Here is an 18,629-nt window from a genome sequence, read left to right as displayed (position 1 = left end):
GACCAGGCGATCGTACCTCGCCGCAGGTCGACTTCGGACACGAACCGCTTAAGCGGCTCGTTCCGTGCTGCAGGGATAACCGAGCTGAGTTATCGTCGACCTCGATGGTTCAGATTATTTACCGGGTGTTTTAACCCACTATCAATCCCTTACGTGATGCAAGATGGAACTTTCAAACAGAGGAAAGGACGCAATGAAACGGGAAACAGTTCAACAAGCAAGCACCTTTATTTCACACACATCCACGTATGTACAGCCATGCAATCAATGCGGGAAAAGCAAAAAGGAAAATGTAACCAAAGCAAAAGCACTACTACCGACTATAATTATTTGCAACACTTAAACAATTATACTTGTCGGGACTCAGCGCCACATCATGCATTCAAAATAAACAGGGAAGACCTCCCCATAGGCAGGGAGGGAGACGGGGTCCGTGGACCAAATGTGCGCGGAACCTGGAGGAGCGGCCAGGTCCACGAGACCGAAAAGGTCTTACCCGCGTCCTCATGACGCGATGGCGGGCAAGCCGCAATGTCCGCGCAGCTGCGCCCCGACTCCGTGCCCCTGGCGTGGTCGGTGAGCCCTCTCCGGCGTGCTCCACGCCAGCATGATTGGGTCGGCACCACGGTTAGGGTGGGGAATGAACGGGGCCACCGGAACTATCTCAGCGCAGATTGGGGGGATAGGGGTTGTTGATGCTCAGGGTCGAGCGAGGGGAATGGCTGGCTGGCTTGGTTGCTTGTGAGAGCGAAGCTGGCTCGATTCCAACGACGAGACGAGACGAGGCCAGCGACCAGCGACGAGACGACACCACACTACCACTCTCAGTTTCACACAGACTCGTGTCTTTTATAGACGGGGGAAGGAGCCTGTATGCAGATTTTAGGATCAACACGCGATTAGAGGCGGGGCCACGCCACCCTCTGTTCAGCCAATGGTGTGGCAAAAAGGAGCGTGAGCCTCTTTTGATCCGAGTTTCTCTCCCGTAAAGAATCCACATTCATCGCGCTTGTAGGCGGGGCCATACCGCCCGATGCTCGCCCATTGGACGGAGGAAAAGGGGCGTGAAGCCTTCCTGATCCGAATTTCTCTCCCGTAAAGGCATCCATTGCACTCGCGGCTTGCCGCGTCCGGCAGCAATTGCCGAACGGCTTCGGACAGTACGACGTTCGGTGTTGACTGGTGGTGGGGTCGATGGTTGTGGAAGAAGAAAGGCGAAGGTGCTGGGGGGGTTTGCTGTGGTGGTTTGGTAGTTGGCGGGCGTTGTTTGGGAATGGCGGTGAAGCGATGTTTGCGGGATGGAGTTGTGGAGGTAAAGAGGCAAAGGTGGTAGTGTTTGAGTTGTTGGTGGCTTAATGGTCCAAAATAACAATAGACAAAGAAAAATGGCTAACTCAAAGCATCGCAGCCCGGATGAATCACACATATTCCCTCTAAACAACAGGTGTGGGCTAACTACACATAAACTTATCGATATATCTCACCTGAGGACCCTTTATGGTGTATTGCAAATTTCTACAGCCGTAACACTACCCCCTCCCCTTTTTACAGACTCATCCCGAGTCTTCAAATTCTCGTGTGCTATCATGTGTAGTTCTCCCCGAGTACGTTTTACCTTCGGATCCCTGAGTGTGACATTCAGTGTATTCGTGTCCCCAAAATAAATAACCTACGGGCTGAGTAACTAACTAAACAAACCCACTCATACGGACGACTTTTAATAAATTGCCGGCGCTAAGACGCACATGCCGGGCGCACTCATTTGTACAGTACATCTTAACACCTTAAAATTTTACACTAAACCATGGCCCAGGATCAATGGACTCTGCAAAGAGAAAAGCAGTTAGCAGGGAGCCAGAATGTTCTCATGCAGTGTCTGGCTCAGGCAATGCTGGTGACAGGGAATGTGGCCGGCTGCACACACGCAGTCCAAGGCCTCCCCTTTCGAAATGAACGCAGTGAACCACAACGGTGCATGCGCTGCACAAACGCAGTCTCCGTGCCAGCTCAAGTGGCACACGCAATGAACGCAACGGCGCATGAGCTGCGCAACGCAGTCACCGTGCCAGCTCAAGTGGCACACGCAATGAACACAACGGATGGATGGATGGATGGTTGAATGGATGAATGGATGGATGCAAACACAGTGCACGGGCCGCCACTGCAGGCCCATGTTGTAGCTGCCAACAGGGCAGTCCTCGCAAACTACGCGACGATGCTGGCACACATGGCATTGAACAAGGGGGTGGGGGTATGCAAAACAGAACGGGGGCAAAAGATGACGAGGGCAGTAGGCATGGCATGGCAAAGGCAGCAGGCAAGGCATGGCAAAACAGGGCCGCTGTAGCAAACAGCCGGCAGATGATCGACCGGCACAGACCTTGAAGCAAAACACCAGCAGACGATCCGACCGGCACAGGCCTTGCAGTAATACAGCCAGCAGACAATCCGACTGGCACAGGCCTCGAAGTAACACAGCCAGCCGATGAAGTTGGCCAGCCTTTGCCTTGCAGTGGAGGTTTGTGGAGGGAGTGCGGTGGTGCTGGCCACTCGGAAGGCGGGCTCGGACCTACCTAACAGTCTCCCTCCCAACCTATCGCCTTTGCTTGTCTCTGTCCATACCCACTCCCTTAATTTGTAAAACCCAATTTAGCCCCAAATTATTTTTTTGTTTTTATTTTTATTTTGACTTCCCCACTATAAATCGTTCCCTAACCCCCTTTACAGTCATTGTTCGGCTAACCTATCCTCTCCTAGCCTGCTCCCAACCCTACATTCCCTTCCTGGAGGGGAATAAGGGAGAGCTAGCGTCCTGTGTCGAGGCCCAACTCAAGCCTCAGGATGGCCTCCTCAGAGTTCAGCGATCTTTACCCAATGTGGGTCCAGCGGCCTAGAACGAGAGCGAAGGGATGGATGGTGCGGAGGGGTACACTTCCTAATCTACCCTAACCATTATCACTTAAACTACCCCGGGGCTTTCAACAAGCACCTCTCGCTTTATCTACCAGTTCTATCAACCCAGATTCCCGTCACCTGTGTTGGTGTCCTCGCAATTTCAGGCCATGCCCCCCAATTTTCTTCCGTGCCCTCACACGGTCTCATGGCTGGGACGCGTGGTTCCCTTGGCAGGCACTACCCTCTGCCGATTCCCCAACGATGGCACCCCCGGGCCCCACACTGCCTCCGAGCCTACCAGCTCCCTAAACACCGGGGAGTGCCCTCCCTGGCAACTCCCCTGAAACGCTCACGTGGCAGGCTGGCGCCCCAGGCCCCTTCCCTGGGTGCCCGTGCCCAATGCACTGCCCACGCGGCTAATGGCACCCCGGGCCCCCGCATCATGTGGGTGCACCCATGCCCATTACACTATCCCGGCCCCCTCATGGGCCCTTGGCCTACCACGGCCGACTAGCCCGGTGCCCGGGGTACCCACTCAGTGATACTCACCGTTCGTAGCCACGCTCCCAGCCCGTCAACAGGGCTCCTGCACCCCTCCAAGCGGGTATCGAGCCTACTTTCCCACCAACAACAAAACCACCTCCATTTTTCAATTCAACGAATCCACTAACTCACATTACTCTGACCCCGGGGTCCCTTGGGCGGGAATCACTCCTCCCCCCAATCACTCATCGCATCATGCATACCACAATCACTCCATACACTCAGGCTCGCTGGCTCACCCAACAAGTACATTTCCGCTCTTCAACTCACATTCCATCGCTGATCTCTGCCATTCTGCTCACTACATCCCCTAACTAACTCGTGCTCCCAAGTCGTCCCTTACAATAAAGCACGTTCCTTTTAACACTACGTAGCTCAGCTACGTCCCCACTACACATCCACAGTCTGCCACTGTCTCCACAATGTCATTTCCCATTTCCCATCCGAAAGCTCACTAACATCCCTCTACCTAATCCATTCCACAGACTCCATGAGGACTTACCCCTGCCCCATGAAGTCGGTCTAACTGAGCTAACCCTTCTCCCTGGCTAGTGCCATCCTGTGCCCAGCTCGAGGGGCTCTTCCACCCCTTGCCTGGGAATCCTGTTCACAAGAAGCGAGGCTTGTTTTTTTTTTTTTTTTTAAATGCGCAGCACCAGCGCGGAAACTCGCAACCTGTGCACCAGCGCGGCAATTCACAGCCGCGCACCTTTGGCGTGACGTCATAGCAGCTGTTCGCATCCCTCGTCCCTCTTGGACGGCACCATCCGGCAAGGATTCACCCTCCTGCCGGATTCCAACCCTCCACGCAGCCATCACGCATTAAAAAAAACAAGCCCCGCGTTGCGAGGGGTTCCCCACGTGAACACATGTGCCCGTTGGAGCTCAACACACCCGCCCGCGTGGAGAACCCGTCCGCTCCAAATCCTTAATCCTGCCTAACCTTTGTCCGTCCACGGGATCGGCAACATCCACCGCTGGCGTTTCCGGACCGGGTTTCAGTCCCGCAAGCGTGCACATGGCGGCCTCGTGTGTACCACAGCACAGACCTCGCGCTCGCCGCCGTGTAAACCTGGAGCGGTGCTCAAAATAGCTCTGGCCGCTACCCGGCCTCTGTCCATCTGTCGCCGTCGTCTCCGTCGCCATTCGACCCACACACACCTGCGTGTTACAACGCTCAGACTCCACTCCATCGCACTCACCCCGGGACATGCGGTGGTGTGTTTCCGCATGCCCACCGTCATTTCCCTCATGTACCGCTCTCTCACACACACGGTCTCCCTTGCACTCGGCCGTTCACTCGCACACGCGGTGACATTCACACACGGTGCCTCATCTACACACGGCGTGCTGGGAAGCATGCACTTCGGCACACTTGCCACCACACCACTCACACGCGGGGTTTCACTCCCACCCGGGGTCTCATCCATACACGGGGTCTCATCCACACACGGGGTCTTTGTCACCCACCCAGTCGCTCTCACACACGCCCTTGCACCCACGCTATGCTTGCGTTGCAGCACGCATTTCACCACACTTGTAAACACACACCTCGACACCACACACACCGGGACTACACTCGTAACCACACTGGGGATTTGTTCCACCCCAAGGGTTTCCGGGGCCTCCATACCCCCCAAGCTCCTCGTGCACCCGTCCGCAGCACTCACCCCCTCAACCTCGCTCGGCACGACCGGACCCGCCTGGTCGTGATCCGCCTCAAGGGAACATAGCATCTCCCTCCGTTCCGAAGGAGGCTATCCAGCTGCTCGCACCGGGTCCCAACTCGTTCTGCCAGCTCGCCCCCATTATCCTCCACTCCCTCCGTGTGTGTGTGCTCAGCTTTAACCCCGTTTTTATCATGCAGTCTCTCCCATACCGTTTCCATCTCCATCGTCTCTGTTATTTTTATTATCTCTGTCGTCTCCACGTGTCTCTTACACGTCGCAGTCACCACATTTACTTTTTCCCTCTGTGTCACCGTCACTTGCTTTGTCACTTGCTCGAGTCTCGCCCAACGCGTCTCCCGAATTATTTTGCCCTCACCCGCCTCTATTGCGGGCCTGACAACCGTTGCACTCCCCCTCAGCTCGTTTGCTCCAGCAGGTGGCGCCGCCATTATGCCCGCCTGCAGGCATCGCCCCACGCGCTGCATCTCATCCCGCATCTCTTTCATTTCCTCTTTCATTTCCTTTGCGTTTTCTTTTAAATTTGCCTTCATTTCGTTTTGCATTTGTTGCATATTTGCGTCCATCTTGTTATTCATCCTGCACGCATTTGTTTTTATTTCTTTTGTGTTTGTTTCCATTTTGCTCATCAATGCCTCAAACATTTCCATCGTCCGATCCGTGGGCGAATTCGCACGTGGGAGGGGGGGGGCGTTCGCCCGCCACCCCAGCCACTGCGCCCATTTCAAGATCTGCGTTTATTTGCGGGGAATAGTCAACCTGCACAGACATTTCGTCTTGTTCGGGGATTTCTTGCTGGACCATGGATTCTAACATTTCTAAATCCATCTCGAATACCCCCGGCTCCCGCTCGCCTTGAAACTCCATCTTATTTCTCGTAAGAGATTAATTTAGCTTTGCTCGTAATTTCGGGGGATCGGGGGGGGGGGTCGCCTCGCACACCCCTGGTCCGATCCCCGAGAATTTAGCCTGGAGACCGAGGTGGGTTTGAATCCCACACTCCTGTACACCAATGTTACGAATTTTGGCCCGTCCGGCGTGCGATCGGCCACGTAACTCGAATCGCGACGCGTCGCCCACCGGAACGGACAATTCAGTCGTGACCCTCTGGGAACTACCGCCAAGAGCCAGTCACGGGTGGGGGTTTAACCTCGACCGACCTAAGTACCTGCGCGAGTGGTCGACCGGGCGATCGTACCTCGCCACAGGTCGATTTCGGACACGAACCGCTGAAGCGGCTCGGTCCGTGCTGCAGGGATAACCGAGGGGAGTTATCGTCGACCTCGACGGTTCAGATTATTTACCGGGTTTTTTAACCCACTATCAATCCCTTACGTGATGTAAGATGGAACTTTCAAACAGAGAAAAGGGCGCAACGAAACGGGAAACAGTTCAACAAGCAAGCACCTTTATTTCACATACATGCACGTATGTACAGCCATGCAATCAATGTGGGAAAAGCAAAAAGGAAAATGCAACCAAAGCAAAAGCACTACTACTGACTATAATTATTTACAACACTTAAACAATTATACTTGTTGGGACTCAGCGCCACATCATGCATTCAAAATAAAGAGGAAAGACCTCCCCATAGGCAGGGAGGTAGACGGGGTCCGTGAACCAAATGTGCGCGGAACCTGGAGGAGCGGCCAGGTCCACGAGACCGAAAAGGTCTTACCCGCGTCCTCGTGACGCAATGGCGGGCAAGCCGCAATGTCTGCGCAGCTGCGCCCCGACTCAGTGCTCCTGGCGTGGTCAGTGAGCCCTCTCCGGCGTGCTCTGCGCCAGCACGGTTGGGTCGGCATCACGGTTAGGGTGGGGAATGAACGGGGCAACCAGCACTATCTCAGCGCGGATGGGGGGGGGGGTGTTGATGCTCAGGGTCGAGCGAGGGGAATGGCTGGCTGGCTTGGTCGCTTGTGAGAGCGAAGGTGGCTCGATTCAAACGACGAGACGAGCCCAGCGACGAGACGACACCACACTACCACTCTCAGTTTCACACAGACTCGCGTCTTTTATAGACGGGGGGAGGAGCCTGTATGCAGATTTTAGGATCAAAACGCGATTGGAGGCGGGGCCACGCCACCCTCTGTTCAGCCATTGGTGTGGAAAAAAGGGGCGTGAGCCTCTTTTGATCTGAATTTCTCTCCCGTAAAGAATCCACATTCATCGCGCTTGGAGGCGGGGCCATACCACCCGACGCTCGCCCATTGGATGGAGGAAAAGGGGCGTGAAGCCTTCCTGATCCGAATTTCTCTTCCGTAAAGGCATCCATTGCACTCGCGGCTTGCCGCGTCCGGCAGCAATCACCGAACGGCTTCGGACAGTACGACATTCGGTGTTGACTGGTGGTGGGTCGATGGTTGTGGAAGAAAGGCGAAGGTGGTGAGGGTTGTGCGGTGGTGGTTTGGTGGTTGGCGGGCGTCTTTTGGGAATGGCGGTGAAGCGATGTTTGCAGGATGGAGTTGTGGAGGTAAAGAGGCAAAGGTGGTGGTGTTTGAGTTGTTGGTGGCTTAATGGTCCAAAATAACAATAGAGAAAGAAAAATGGCTGACTCAAAGCATCGCTGCCCGGATGACTCACACATATTCCCTATAAACAACAGGTGTGGGCTAACTACACATGAACTTATCGATATATCTCACCTGAGGACCCTTTATGGTGTATTGCAAATTTCCACAGCCGTAACAATATGTGTGTTTGTTTGTTTATGTGTTTGTGTGTGTGTGGGGTGGTGTGTGTAGTGGGTAGTGTTTTGTGTGCGTTGTGGTGTGTCGTGTGTGTGTGTGTGTGTGTGTGTGTGTGTGTGCGTTTGGGGTGTGGTGTGGTGTAGTGTTTTGTGATCTCGATGTGTGGTGGGTGGATGTCGGGAGGTGAAACAGATACCGATCAGGTGTGTGTGTGTGTGTGTGTGTGTGTGTGTGTGTGTGTGTGTGTGTGTGTGTGTGTGTGTGTGTGTGTGTGTGTGTGTGTGTGTAGTGTGTAGTGTGTAGTGTTTTGTGTGCATTGTGTAGTGTGTAACGTGCTGTGTGTGTTGTTGTGTGTAGTGTAGTGTGTGTGTGTGTGTGTTTGGTGTTTGAGGTGTGGTGTAGTGTGTGGTGTAGTGTTATGTGATCTCGATGTGTCGGGAGGTGAAACAGATACCGATCAGGTGTGTGTGTGTGTGTGGTGGTGTGTGTGTGTGGTGGTGTGTGTGTGTGTGTGTGTGTGTGTGTGTGTGTGTGTGTGTGTGTGTGTGTGTGTGTGTGTGTGTGTGTGTGAGAGAGAGAGAATTTACCACAGTGACACAATGGTGTTGCATGAAGTTCCCCTGGACCAACCATCTCTGAAAACCCAGAAAACCCAGAAAATGAAGAACCTAGTTTAAAATTTAGTCGAGACACCGTGATGGTGGTATTATTTTTTTGGGGAAATATGAAAGTACAGACACTAGTGCTTTCGGGAGTAAACCCACTGCTGACACATTGGATGAGTGTCTCGACTTGCTCACACCGATGACGAAGATGGAAAGAAATGTTATCTAAACATTGCCTTGTTGGAAAATGTTGGGACTTTTCTTTAAAATTTTTCTTTCACTCTGGCTTGCAGTTTATAAAATTATATTCTTTTTGTTGGTTCATAAAGAACACGATATATAGCAAAAAATATATTCTTACTTGTTGTTTATAAAAATTATATTCTTGTTTGCTGATTCTTACTTGTTGTTGATAAATGTATATTCTTGTTTGCTAATTCTTACTTGCTGTTTATAAAAATTATATTCTTGTTTGCTGTTCATAAAGAACCATAGTTAGTTAAAAAATATATGTATCTTTTTTGTGTGTGAAATAATTTTTTCTGTGAGTGTTGTTTTTGAAAAGTAATTTTGCTTCCTCATGACCAATATTCAAGTCATAATTGTTGAAATGTATCCACTATTCTATAGAGGGGTGGGGTATTGGTGGGCTGGTAGGGATGGTGGGGGGGCTTTTCTATGAGGCTAGAAAGTGCGGGCGGAGCTTTCGTGACGTTATGGCCCACTTGGAGCTACTCATAAAAGTGTGCCACCTCTGGAGGAGACTCCCTTCTACCACTTTGCCGCTCCATCAAGATTCCATCTCTAAAAATTATTATAATTGTGGTGTTCCTTTTCCACTATGTTTCTAAGTAACAGAGGGGCAAATGTGGAGCTGTTGAACAGCTCCCAAGATGAGAGCAGCCATTTTAATAAGATTACCTTTTCTTAAAAAATTGAATGTAGCATTTAATTGAGGAAGCCAAAGCATTTAAGATGCTCTCAGTAAGCTACCGTTTTTTGACCGTCGGTAATCAAAGCAAGTCGGCTATATCTCTGTCTCTCTCTCTCTCTCTCTCTCTCTCTCTCTCTCTCTCTCTCTCTCTCTCTCTCTCTCTCTCTCTCTCTCTCTCTCTCTCTCTCTCTCTCTCTCTCTCTCTCTCTCTCTCTGTCTCTCTGTCTCTCTGTCTCTCTGTCTCTCTGTCTCTCTGTCTCTCTGTCTCTCTGTCTCTCTCTGTGTCTCTGTCTCTTTGTCGTGCAGCTGAACATCTGGCTTTCTTATTGGCCCTTGTAACAACATTCTTTGAGCCTTGAGCTCGGAGAAGCCCAATCATAAATCAGCACTGTTTTGGTATAGTTCAAAAGGGAACATCTTGCAGTAGACTGAGACGATAATATATATATATATATATATATATATATATATATATATATATATATATATATATATATATATATGTTGTGATAAAGATCTGCCTGACCAATAACAGATCTTCTTGCTTGTGAAAAGATCAATGCTTTGTCAGGCCAGGAGAGAATATTTGCTGGGGTGTTGTTACTTTCAAAGAATACGAGATCTTAGAAAGGAAATATAAATCTGATGGAAGTTGGGGAAATCATGAAAACAGATGAGCAGGAAAAGTATATATAAAGTAAACCAAACTGCTTGCAGGCCAGAGTTTGACTGAGCTGGTATACTGTAGGTATTCTGTGCCTTTCTACTCTCGTGTACACTTTTGGTGCGTATTAAAGCTCTTCTCTACGACGATTGGTGAAGTCATTGCTTGATTGCAAACCCTGATCTCGACATTTTGGCGTAGTTGGCAAGGGGTAAAAACAGAGCAAAAAAGGGGAACTTCTTGCTTGGTGAGACAAAAAGAGGACAGCAGCCGGCTGGCTTAAAGATAAGGTAAGAACTGCCTCTTTTTCTCGCACCGGGACATACAGGTTCGCTGCTCTTTGTGATCTGTACTTATCTTAAAAGAACGGGAAAAGAGGGAGCTTTGTGCACATCAAAAAGAGGGGTACCCCGGGGGTTTAAGTGTTCGCAGGGGGGGTTGAAGTTGACGCTCGCAGGCTCATCTAAGAAATCCCTGGAGAACAGTGTCTAAAGGGGAGGTTGCAAGGTACAAACCCTGGGAGGGTAATCTGAGAAATCTCCAAGAGACAAGGTATTTCTGTGGGAGATTGAGGACGTGGAAGGTGTGCAAGGGAGTGTGAGGGTTTGTGGAAAGGTGTGAAAGACACCCAACCCAACCCGAGACCACCCCAGGCAAAACACTGACCAGTCCAAGAATACTCTAGAAATGATCAAGGGAAAGTGGGAAAATAAAGCTGTAACGGAAATTATGGACCTCGGTCATGTGATCAATTAGAATCATGGTATGAATGAATATAAAAGTACCCATATGCATTCCTAGAATAAGATTCGTTAAGATATGCATTTGTGAATAAGCCCGAACCAAACTTGAATTTTGTAAGATGTGTAGGGAAGAAGCATGACAAATAAATAATGTTGAAAAAAGAAAAGTTGTAAGTGTTAAGATTAAAAGAATAAGTTGAGAAAACACCTTGCCCCACCCGTGCAACTGCAGTGCACAAAGTGGGGAAATCAAGAGAGAATACCAGGTAACCCATCTGAGGGTTTCCTTAATCCGTCGAGGTTGTGTCCAAACCTGGAAGGTACGATGTCGCTGGCCACGACTTTTGCCTTCCCGGTGAGGAGGTGGCGGAAAAACGCAGGCGAAAGGGAAGGTTACAGTGCAGCAAACTCAAAATCGGTAAAATATCCATTAAAAGTACAGGAATTGAGATTAGTTCTGATGTGATAATATTTGGAAATTTAAAGTGAGGTGCTGAAAGAACAGCGGACGAAGCGAGGCTGCTCGTGAAAACGATGTGTGGAAATGGAAGGTGGGTGGGAATGATAACCCACAGAGGGAAGGATGCCCCCATTGTGAAGTGGAGGAATGTGTGCGCCTTGCCTGAAGGGTAAAGGTGGGGGTCGTGTTCCTCTTTGAGAGTTTTTTTTCACGACTCAAAAACGAGTCAACGGGAAAATTTGTGGCAGATGTGCCGAATAGAGCCTTGATTGTGATCTCCAAGTCCAGGAGTCCATACAACACAAATTAAATTGAGAATTATTTAATCGCGGTTGGAAATAAATTAAAGGTAATTTAATATAGAGTCAAAGAGTTCTGAAATGTGTTTAAATTGATTTGTATACGTGAGTAATGTGTGGGTCGAATGTATGTACGCAGTTTGTTGTGGATGTGGAGATGGGGAGAGACGCGGGACCAAGGTGCGAAGGAAGGAGGGGTAGGATAAAAGGTGGGGGCGAGCTGTGTCGAAGTGCACATGTTGTGCCCAGAGGCGTGCTGTGTCTTCACTCGTCGGTGAATGAAACAATGACATCCAAGAACCAGGACAAAGACATTAGGCAAGCTGCAGAAATGTTTTTGGGGGAAATGACTAGTGGTCTTTGAACAAGCGTCCATTGCAGACCTTGTCACGGAGCATTAATCCTCTGCCTGGCGCGATCAAGTTTTTTGTATGGAAGCGGACAGAGGAGCATGTTTGTTGTCCTTATATGAGCCTCGATCTGTCAGGATAAATTATTTGGATTAAAATTGACCATAAAAGCGGGTTATCGTGCTCAATGTGTTGCATGCCCTGCTGTGAAGTGCGGGCTGTGCGCGATTTTTGCTTGGGAGAGTCGGGCTGCGTGAAGTTTGCCTGAATACGGAGAGAGGCTTTGGAAAAGAAATATATTTTTTAACGAGTGAGGCACGGAAAATTATCAACACGGTTGGTTGCATCATTATTGTGAGGAGTTCGGTTTTACAATAAATTGTGGTTGGCATCTGTGGTTGAATGTACGAAGTAAGCCGTGTGTGAAGCCCTCGAAGGAGGGAGGGCTGTACGGTGTGGGAGATGGAGTACGAAGCACGAGTGTGGTCAACATCTGGGCCGCATTGAAATCGGCCGTGCCGAGGGTGCTGTGTAAATTTTCGAAGCAGTTCATCCTGGCCTTGTATGTTTGCAAGTACACATGTGCAAATGGACAAGACGATTGTGTGCTGGACCCTGAGTAAATTCTACAATGTGCCAACCCCCTACAGCCCCCTGCACCTCCGAAGAGTCTGGAGGTGTGGCTGCCCTTTGAGCTGTGCAGCCTCGGTTCAAATCTCAACGCAGCTCTAAACTGCCACCCTGGTGTTTCACATCCACTGCGAGATCTGCTAACATCGGTTCGTGAACATTAAAGATCCCACGATGCTTTTTGCGAAGAGTTGGCAAGTTATTGCAGGCAACCTGAACATTAAGCTACAAAACTGCTGCTCGAACATGCAGGGGCACAGCTGCTGTCAGGATGGGCATGGGTCGGGACTCGAGTCGTCAGTTGTGTGCAGTACGTGGCGACAGATTAGTATCAATTGTCACAAGGACGTGTCAGTGCAAATGATGCAGTGTCCCTCCACCGATACACACATTGGAATAAATAATCTCACCGACCTGGAAGGAATGACAGGCTGAGTCAACCTCAGGAACCAGGGATACTGAGTCAGGAGTCGCCAAGAGCCACAAACAATAGACAGTGTGCTCTGACGGTTTGAAAGAGGAAATGCGAATCATGCAAGTGAGGTGCGGAGTGTGTGTTGGGATTTACTTTAGGCTCATGTAAAGGATAATTGAGAATTTGGCAGATTTTTAAAAACAATTACCATGACATGTTTGAATGAAGAATGAGTTAAAATCGCAACTGTGGCTGTGGACATAATTACATACACAACTCAGCCGGGAACAGAGGAAAATATTTTATTTTATTTTGGGCAGCACCAAATGCTTTGCAGAAGTGTGGTCCAAATGGATGAATAGATGATATCTGATTATGCAGTGTTGGTTGACTCATTGTTAGAGTAAAATGTGGTCATCAAAAGATGTCCGATACTGGACAAAACTGTCAGGGTATGTAGTGTACACTGAGAATAACATCTTGGAAAGTGATTCTGTGCTAATTGCGGTATGCAATCTCGCCGAGGGTTAAAGCATATTCCTGATATGTGTATACTGTACAGATGGCACAATGTAGGGTAACTGTGGAAATAAGAGGATATTTAATGTCGCAAAGTGTGCTAGTCAAGAATAGTTAATTCGATAGTAATATATTGAGCACATATGAAGAAAAAAAACTACAACAACGACATCCTCCCTGGCTACCTTCCACCATCGGCCTTTTCGATGAGCATACGTGCCAAGCGCCTGTGGGGGAGTTATTTGGAAACCAACGCTACCTAACTACCTGGTGCTTGCAGCGGCATCGAGTTGCAGGTTCGAGTACCATCGAGCCGGATTGTCAAGGATTGCACGAGGCAGGAAGGTCCAAGGAAGCTTCTCACCTCCAGCTCACCTTCCCTCCAAGGGGGGAGTATCAATAACGACCCAACGGGGTCCTTTTTTTGGGAGGGTGTGTGTGTCTGGTGGGGCCAGTCCTTAAGCAGCACCTGTATGGGTGCTTGTGTATAAATTTCCATTTATTTTATATTCTAATGACTCTGCCCTTATGTGCTTCTTATGGGCTTCATGATGGTGCCCAGGGAGCCACTGGGTTGTCTGGACCGCCTGGAGAAGCGGGAGGCAGTGGAACTATTGGTGGTTCAGGTCCTATCGGACCTCCGGGCCCGAGTGGTCATGATGGCATGATTGGCCCTCAGGGCAATGCTGGAGACAGGGGTCTGCAAGGGGAGTCTGCAACACCAGGACGCCAAGGGGCGATTGGGATAATTACACCATCAGGATCGTCTGGGTTAGTGGGTGAGCAAATGGTGGGTGCAGGTGAGCACATGCATCTGTGGTGAAGGTAGTGGTGTGAACCCATGGGTCGGTTCGGGCAGGCAGAATTCACATCTTTGTTTACGTTGAGATCTGAATTTGTTGTCTTCTTGCGTCAGCATCGGTTGGTATTTTAAAAACGCGTTTTTCATATCATAGCAGCCACCGTACCTGGAAAGGCTCTCTGTGCATTGTATTGTCATAATGGTAGACCGTGGGGCTATGTACACTCTCTGATGACGACCAACTTATGAATGGGAAAGAAGGGTGCGGTCGGTGGAACTGACTCTACTGCTCCCTCTAGCGGTCGTGCTTGCTGCTGATACTCAGCCCCCACAACAAAGTGGTTACCCAAAAGGTGTTTTGCTCTTTTTGGCTCATAAAAATGAGCTGCACGAGCAAAAGGGGGATGATGTAGAAGGAGGTGCTGAGAATATGGTACATTCAAGAACTTGCAGAGGTGGGAGAAAATCGAAAATTTGTAAAATCGAAAGTTTTGGAAGCAGCTTTGTATTATCAAATGTTTGTGGTGTGCACTGCCTTTGGGCTGTTGGTTGCATCACTGGTTGGAGCATGACTGTGCTGCTGATGTGGTGTCCCGATTACCAGTGTACTGATGTTCATTTTTTTTTTGCCAGTCTTAAAGGAGTGACAGGCTGAGTTAGCCCTCTGGGGTTCGTTTAGTGGTAAATGAAACTTGAGCTCAGGGCTGTGGGATCCTGGTCACCAATTTAAGGGCAAGGCCAAACAGTACATATAATTATTGGTAAAATGTCTGGAAAATATATGGACATGTATAAATGAAGATTAATTCTTGTGATGCTAATAAATATTGTGAAAGAGTTTGACAACAGGGTGTTCGAATGGAGGAACGTCCTAAAGATGCAGTGGACTGGACTTTTTCAGGTATTATTGGTTACCCAAGGAGCTGTCAAGAAAAGGTCAGCCAATCATGGATTCACGCATCTCATTGCAAAAGGATACAGGAAATCGAAAAGAGAAAGAAATGTTACTGGAGGTTTATGACAGATGTGGCAGTGTTTGATTAGCATGTGTATAATCGTGATAATATGGACAATAACAGATAGTGAGGACATTTTGGGAATGTCATAGAGATCAGAATGTTTGGTAGGTCAATGGTAGGGGAAACAAGGAATGGGTTGTGACAGGGTGCACAGGGAAGAAAAAAAAGGTAAACATTAGGATCAATTGCATTAGGAAGGCGTATATGGGAAAACACTTATCGGGCCCTGATATACAATTATGCATCTCGTGTGCCACGGGATGAAGGGGACAAAGGCATTGTACGCCTGGAACAAGGCATATTGTTACATGAAGGGATAACTGGGACAAGGATAGAGATAAGGATACGAATAAATAATCTTGCAGAATCCCAGAAATCATTAAATGGTGTATTTCTGTGACCTAGCGGAACACCTAAGGAAGGTAACTGCAGAGTACCATGACTATTTTAAGGAAGAAGGGTTCAGATCATGGGTAATGGAAGTGTTTGGTGAAGGGGGAACATGGATATTCCACATATTGATCGTTGGCCTTATGATATTCAGTGTTATTGTCATCATGGCAGAAAAGTAATGGTGTCTGTGTGTGTGTGTGTGTGTGTGTGTGTGTGTGTGTGTGTGTGTGTGTGTGTGTGTGTGTGTGTGTGTGTGTGTGTGTGTGTGTGTGTGTGTGTGTGTGTGTGTGTGTGTGTGTGAGAGAGAAAATTTACCACAGTGACACAATGGTGGTGCATGAAGTTCCCCTGGACCAACCATCTCTGAAAACCCAGAAAACCCAGAAAATGAAGAACCTAGTTTAAAATTTAGTCGAGACACCGTGATGGTGGTATTATTTTAGTGGGGAAATATGAAAGTACAGACACTAGAGCTTTCGGGAGTAAACCCACTGCTGACACATTGGATGAGTGTCTCGACTTGCTCACACCGATGACGAAGATGGAAAGAAATGTTATCTAAACATTGCCTTGTTGGAAAATGTTGGGACTTTTCTTTCAAATTTTTCTTTCACTCTGGCTTGCAGTTTATAAAATTATATTATTTTTGTTGGTTCATAAAGAACACGATATATAGCAAAAAATATATTCTTACTTGTTGTTTGTAAAAATTATATTCTTGTTTGCTGATTCTTACTTGTTGTTGATAAATGTATATTCTTGTTTGCTAATTCTTACTTGCTGTTTATAAAAATTATATTCTTGTTTGCTGTTCATAAAGAACCATAGTTAGTTAAAAATATATATGTATCTTTTTTGTGTGTGAAATAATTTTTTCTGTGAATGTTGTTTTTGAAAAGTAATTTTGCTTCCTCATGACCAATATTCAAGTCATAATTGTTGAAATGTATCCACTATTCTATAGAGGGGTGGGGTATGGGTGGGGTATTGGTGGGCTGGTAGGGATGGTGGAGGGGGGCTTTTCTATGAGGCTAGAAAGTGCAGGCGGAGCTTTCGTGACGTTATGGCCCACTTGGAGCTACTCATAAAAGTGTGCCACCTCTGGAGGAGACTCCCTTCTACCACTTTGCCGCTCCATCAAGATTCCATCTCTAAAAATTATTATAATTGTGGTGTTCCTTTTCCACTATGTTTCTAAGTAACAGAGGGGCAAATGTGGAGCTGTTGAACAGCTCCCAAGATGAGAGCAGCCATTTTAATAGGATTACCTTTTCTTAAAAAATTGAATGTAGCATTTAATTGAGGAAGCCAAAGCATTTAAGATGCTCTCAGTAAGCTACCGTTTTTTGACCGTCGGTAATCAAAGCAAGTCGGCTATATCTCTGTCTCTCTCTCTCTCTCTCTCTCTCTCTCTCTCTCTCTCTCTCTCTCTCTCTCTCTCTCTCTCTCTCTCTCTCTCTCTCTCTCTCTCTCTCTCTCTCTCTCTGTCGTGCAGCTGAACATCTGGCTTTCTTGTTGGCCCTTGTAACAACATTCTTTGAGCCTTGAGCTCGGAGAAGCCCAATCATAAATCAGCACTGTTTTGGTATAGTTCAAAAGGGAACATCTTGCAGTAGACTGAGACGATAATATATATATATATATATATATATATATATATATATATATATATATATATATATATATATATATATATATATTGTGATAAAGATCTGCCTGACCAATAACAGATCTTCTTGCTTGTGAAAAGATCAATGCTTTGTCAGGCCAGGAGAGAATATTTGCTGGGGTGTTGTTACTTTCAAAGAATACGAGATCTTAGAAAGGAAATATAAATCTGATGGAAGTTGGAGAAATCATGAAAACAGATGAGCAGGAAAAGTATATATAAAGTAAACCAAACTGCTTGCAGGCCAGAGTTTGACTGAGCTGGTATACTGTAGGTATTCTGTGCCTTTCTACTCTCGTGTACACTTTTGGTGCGTATTAAAGCTCTTCTCTACGACGATTGGTGTAGTCATTGCTTGATTGCAAACCCTGATCTCGACACAGGCGCCATCTTGGAAAAACAAAAAATTGCACCTCCATATCTCCGAAACCACCTCATGGACTGAAACATGGCTCATTGTCAAGTAGTCCCCATGGAGAATAAGATACTTTAATGATCACGTCATCGGTGCCTTCATTATGACGTCATAATTCGATAAGTGCAACGCTTGATCCGTTCAGCATTAAAAAAAACATTCACTGCAATTGTTGAAACTGCGAACCGATAAATGCAAAACTTTAACGAATTGATCAACTTCCCATGGGAAATTTGAGAAAAGCAGGTTTGATAAAAGTGACATCATCACTCACTGGTCTGGCACCATATTGGAACAATGAAAAAAATAACCTTTCAAAAAACCAGAAGAGTTGGCTTGCAGCAAGTCCTTCTCAAGACTGTGCAGGTTAAGTATTGTATGAATACCATCCAGTTTAAGAAAGGATCCAGAGAAGAATTGGGGAACTCTAGACCGGCTAGTTTGACTTCAGTTGTGGGGAAGGTGTTGGAGACATTAATTAGGGACCAGATAAGGAACATTAATTCCACCTCCGCAAAGAGAGGGGTAACGCCCCTGCTCACTAAAGAGGTTCAAGTCCCCAAGGGGGAGAACGAATAAGTGTTATGAATGTTTGTTGAGTTACCTCTTTGGATGTCTGTTTGTTCATTGTACTCAATGGAAGTTTGCTTGCTGTGAAACTGTTGCATAGTTATTGTTTAGAGGTGTTACGGATTCGTAAATCCTATAGCTTTGTGTTAAGGAGTTACCTCTTTCTTTGGATGGATTTGTGAATCCTATGTGATTGGAAATGTTGAGTTTTCTGTTAAGGACATAAGTTGAGTGTTCCAACCTGGAACTCTTGTATGTTTGTATTTATATCTGATTTGTATGCGCACTGATTTGCATTGATCTGCATGTCGTACTAAGTGACTGTT

The sequence above is a fragment of the Eptatretus burgeri genome, unplaced genomic scaffold (genome assembly GCF_056783735.1).
Source record: "Eptatretus burgeri isolate ZD-2024b unplaced genomic scaffold, Ebu_testis_v1 Ebu_testis_scaffold_30, whole genome shotgun sequence".
NCBI classification, from domain to species: domain Eukaryota; kingdom Metazoa; phylum Chordata; class Myxini; order Myxiniformes; family Myxinidae; genus Eptatretus; species Eptatretus burgeri.
This window is presented reverse-complemented; position numbering follows the sequence as displayed.